Here is a 5,421-nt window from a genome sequence, read left to right as displayed (position 1 = left end):
AACATAAATCATACTGTTCCTCTCCATTGCTAGTCTTCTCCCTCAGCCTTCTGATGGTAAATGCCCAGTGAGGGGTGTGTTTTCTGTAACTGGCATGGTTCGAATGTGGATTTATAGGCTACTCCAGGGAGAATCCGGGGCAGATTTTATGATGTATTCCATAGTGCACAGACATTAAGGAATGTTACAATATTTTTTCCTGGTGTTCTTTTTAAGGAACAAAGGACGGAAGTGAGACAAATATTTGTGACATGGGTTAATATTTTTAAAAAATCAACATGGCCATAGGTACTAAATGTTTAGCAGTGCTGAAGTTTAATACATTTCAGATGTCCTTTGGGAACGCTGTACCAACTCCTCTTTCAAAGAGTTTCTGTAAAAGCTAACTGAAAGTGATCGTAGGAATAATCCAGGAAATAATTGGGGGGTGGGGAGGGGAGAGGAGTAGCTTGTCTCAAACTTTGAGTTTTATGATTTATTTCCATATAAATTATTTCTTTCCATTATTCCCAATAATTATTCCATTATTCTTTTATCCCGTAAAGAGAGGTGAAAAATCAAGGAGTAGGTTTTCTTTTTTCTTCCCATCTGTGCAAACATTCACGAACTGAGTCTGTTGCATCTCAGTCTTTTGCATTCTGCCAGCAAAGAGAAGGAGCCTAGACTGGAGAGGAAAGCAGGGGATTTGAAGAGACGCAGGCGGCGTCCTTGGGTGCTCCAGGAGCCGTAATTCCAGGAGAGAACGACCCCAGCCCGACACCGGTCGATCAGGGCTAGTCTTCATAGGGAGCTCGCCTGGCTGTTACTGTGCAAGGAAGTCTCTGTGGCGCAATCGGTTAGCGCGTTCGGCTGTTAACCGAAAGGTTGGTGGTTCGAGCCCACCCAGGGACGGTTCCTTTTTGAAGTTTTGGCAAATGGTTTTGTGGAGATGTTGGAGCGAGGGAGGTGGAGGAAAGAACCGGGTTGGGTCTGAGCGAGGAGAAACACGGAGAGGGAGAGTTGGAGGGAGCGAGGGAGGGTGGGAGGGTGGGAAGAGGCGCGGCCGCCGAGCCTCCGCACTTCGCAGCAAAAACAGGCGGCTACTCCTCCATTTCCGGCGGCAGCCCAGCCCCTCCCCCTCCTCCGGCGCCTTCCGCCCTAGCGGAGGTGGCGAGGCCGAGGCCGAGCACGAGCTGGTCCGGCTGGAGAGGATGAGCCAGAGCCCAGCCCCAGAGGACGTCAGTGCTCCCCCTTCCTCAACTTCACTCCCCCGCGCCCCAATCGTTCCCCTCCGGCCCGGTCTCTTCTCTCTTTTCCTCTGCCTGCCCCTGCCCGGGGCCTCGCACCGGATGGAGCTGAGGGTGGGGGAGGGGTGGCTTTGAGCGACCCCAGCGGGGGGAAGGGGGAGGGGGAAGCGCGGCCACGTGCCCGGGCCGAGCGCGGGGGTGGGGTCAGGGGGCGGGTCTGGGGAGCCTCCATTAGAGTCCGCGCGCGCCCTCGGGGCTGCCGGGCGGCAGTTACTGGCCTGGCGTGAGGAGCGGGCCGGGGGGGGGGGGGGGGGGGGGGGGGGGGGGGGGGGGGGGGGGGGGGGGGGGGGGGGGGGGGGGAGGAGACCTTTTGGCTGCTGCTGCTGCGACCTTGGTGTTTTTTTCTTGATAAAATGTAAAAGTGATATATTTTGAGTATGTAAGATTAGAGCAATGTATATGAATGTGTAAATATAGTTGATATACATGTCTGTCTTTGGGATAGATGTACATATCTTTAATAATCAGTAACATCTAGTTTTCAAAGCTGTACACGTGTCATTTAATTCTATAATAATCTTTGGTATAGCTGTAAATAGTAAATCGATAAACAGTATAAACACATAAGTAAATAGTATGAATAATGTTAGTAAATTACAGATTTATAAATTCAAAGCCCTTTGCATAGATCATTTAATTCTATATCTTTAGGATAGGTGTAACTATATCCATAGCTTTTATAATAGATAACATTCATGAAGATTGCAAAGCTTTGTAGATAAATAATTTAATTCTCTATCTTTGGAATAGGTGTAAATATATAAACAGCTTTTATTATTGGTAACATTGATGAGCTTGTAAAGCTCTTGCATGTCTCATTTAATTCTCTAATTATCTTTGGGATAGGTGTAAATAGTAAATTTGTAAGTAGCATAAATAAGTAAATTATAAATATATAAATAGTAAATAAATGTAATGCTCTTTACGGATATTATTTGATTCTGTAGTTATCTTTGAGATAAATGTGAATTTGTACATATCTTTTATGATATCCAACATTTATGTGGTCTGCAAAGTGCTTTACAGATATCACTTAATTCTGTAGTTATCTTTGGGATAGATATAAATATCTAAATATCTTTTATAATAGCTAATATTGATAAGCACTTTAAGACTCGCAAGGGGCTTTACACAATATTTTTTAAGAAAGATGTAAATATAAACAAAATTTTATAATAGGATTTTTATGGTGCTCAAAGCTTTGCAAAGTGTTTTAAATATGTCATTTGATTATATCTTCCAGATAGATATGTATATATGTGCATAAACATATATGCAACTCTTTCAGATAGGTAAAAATATTTGTTGGCCTATCACCTATTTGTGCATGCTACACAGTTACACAGGAGCAATTTGGTGACACATTTGTTACCCATCCAGAAATTTTAATTTTTCACCAGACCACCATAAAAATGGTCACTCCCTCTACCTATACCCCAGTCATTGCAAACATAAGCCACTAATGTGGTCCTAACTATTAACTATTAATCATATACAATTCTTGGAGTTATATTCTGATTTTTTCACTTAAAGTCATCAGTGCATCTGTGGAAAGTGGCAAAGTATAGTATAAATGACTTTGATTTAAAAAAAAATTCAAACCCCTATTTTTTAAAACCTGTATTGATTTTTTTTCCCTCATGAGTTTCTTCTGTAACACAGGTATCAAAACAATATAATATAAATATAATATAAATATAAACAATATAAACAATGGCTATTAATACAAAAAGGTAGGTGTAATTTTTCAACCATGTAATTATGAAACTTTATTTCAAGGTTAGTTAATAATCTGAAAAGATTAGAATGGGAAACTACCAGCATCTTTTCCTGGATACATGATATGTGTGTGTATCTATATTTGATTTACTTAATAAACTACAAAAATTTTCCAGAATGGTTCTAGAGTCCTTTATTATTAATAAAAATATATACTGTACTGTTTCACATAAGTATATAAAACAGTGCTGTATATTTCTATCAACAGACATGAAAAAATAGATATTTGAAACAGTATGTTATTTTCAAGTTAATAAATAGACTTGAAGCTGCAGCATTTTTATGTTAAAATATATTTATGAAACAGTACAATATATTTCTATTAATGATATAGTATTCTAGAACCACTCTGGAGACATTTTTTGCTTAAACAGATTAACACAATTTACAAGCTATTTTACATAGATTGCTCAATAGTATACTAACTGTGCTCATATATTTTATGTATACATATTAAAATATTTAAATAGTTGTGAAAAAAAGATAAACATTTTATTCTTAAAAAGAAAAAATGCCCTCTCCCAAATTATTACCTCTTTTTTTGTTGTTGTTTGTTTCTATCGGGGCAATGAGGGTTAAGTGACTTGCCCAGGGTCACACATCTAGTAAGTGTCAAGTGTCTGAGGTAGGATTTGAACTCAGGTCCTCCTGAATCCAAAGCCAGTCCACTGTACCACCTAGCTGCCCCAGTATTACCTCTTTTGACAGATTTACATAAAATCCAGTAAAAATAAAAGTCCCAAAATTATTTTAATACTATAGGTGTTTTTATGTGTTTTATGGGATATTGCATAACATATTGTCTCTTAGGTTACAAACAAATCCATTACTTGAAGTATACTAAAATGCATTATTAAATTGTCTGTTCACTACAATTCCTAATTTTATTCAAATGAAAACTGGAGATATTATTATGTGGAAATGTGAAATATTAATCTGCAACCCATCTTTGAGGAAAAAAAACAAAGCTTGTAATTATATATTAGATTAGAAAAACAGGCAAGATTAGAAATGAAGGCCTATCACGTATGCATGTGTAAACACAGACACAGTAGCAAATATCTTCCCTCTCCTGAAGTCAACTAATTTGAGAAAAAGCTGGAGGATGAGATATGAGGACTAGGTACCATCTAAGAACACTTCCCAGGGATGACAAGTTGGAGTGAGGTGAATGCTAAGCCACATTCTTGCTTATAGCCCCTGTTTCTACTTTGCTCAATTTTAGGTGAACAGTTAATAAATGTGCTCAGAAAGATCTGATACCTTATTTTACCCTACTTGGGGGACAAATCTGTAGGCAGAAAAGAAAGAACAAAGCTTTTTTTGATCACTAGACACTGAATTGCAAAGTTTATGTTAGTTTTATGCATGACCAAAAGAAGAGAAAAGTCCTAAGAAGCCTCATCTGGGTAAATAAATTATATCTGGACCTCAGTTTCCTAATCTACATACTGAGAGAGTTAGGTTCCTAAAGTCCCTTCGGCTCTAAATCTTACGAAACGCCTCAGTATTTGGTGGTTCTGCTTTCTTCTGTCAACTATCCATGATAATGTCCAACAATTACTTAGATTAGACTGTGAATCATTGTTAAATAGCATTAAATTTTGTTTTGTTGATCAGTTCACTCTTTTAGCTTCTATAATTCATCCTGTATATCTTCCTCACTCTGTGTATGTAAGGTCCTTTATTACAGGTAGAATCTCATCCAATACCTGGATCAATTTCTAAGATTAAAAAGAGAAACTCCTTAAATTCCATTTGGTTGTTAGCTGGAGGGTAATGACTATTAACAAATCATATAGAAAATGCAGTATAGGTATACTTCACAAAGGAGAGGAATATGAAGATTTGATAGGTGCAAAACATGTGAGGAAGTCAGACATCTTGAATATTTTAGCATGTGAAAACTGTTTTTCTTTAGAAGAAAATGGATATTAGAAGGAAACAGCGTAGGTATTAGTGTCATTTTCTTCAGTTCTGATACCACTATGTCATGCTGAAGAAAGCAGAAAAGACTTGCTAGCCTTTTTCCTTCATACATAATAAAGTACATTACCAACTCATATTAGCACGCTGATGTTTTCTAGGAAATTTTGTGTGGACATGTGACTTGAAATTTGTGTTCTGGTTTTGGATCGTGTCGTTAGCAGAAAAAGCAACAGAGATTGGATAGTATATACAGCATTCAGTGGGAAAATATTTTAGGAACCTGATGAATTAAGAAAAATAATGACTATTTTAGTTTTGTTGTGTGTTTTTTTTAAGCGGTGTGCTTTTGAAAGGTTTCTAAATTGTAGATTTAAAATTCTACCTCAGTATATGGTTTCAAGACAACCCCCTTGCTCACAACATGGTA

The 5,421-nt window shown here is 38.0% G+C and overlaps 1 non-coding gene across 1 annotated transcript; it reads left to right on the top strand.

Moving 5' to 3' along the window:
* The first annotated feature begins 817 nt into the window (after positions 1 to 817).
* TRNAN-GUU lies at positions 818 to 891 on the top strand. The gene has a single exon. It is a non-coding gene; the product is annotated as a tRNA-Asn (tRNA).
* Positions 892 to 5,421: the final 4,530 nt, after the last annotated feature.

This window comes from Dromiciops gliroides, chromosome 5 (genome assembly GCF_019393635.1).
Source record: "Dromiciops gliroides isolate mDroGli1 chromosome 5, mDroGli1.pri, whole genome shotgun sequence".
Lineage (NCBI taxonomy): Eukaryota > Metazoa > Chordata > Mammalia > Microbiotheria > Microbiotheriidae > Dromiciops > Dromiciops gliroides.
This window is presented reverse-complemented; position numbering and strand designations above follow the sequence as displayed.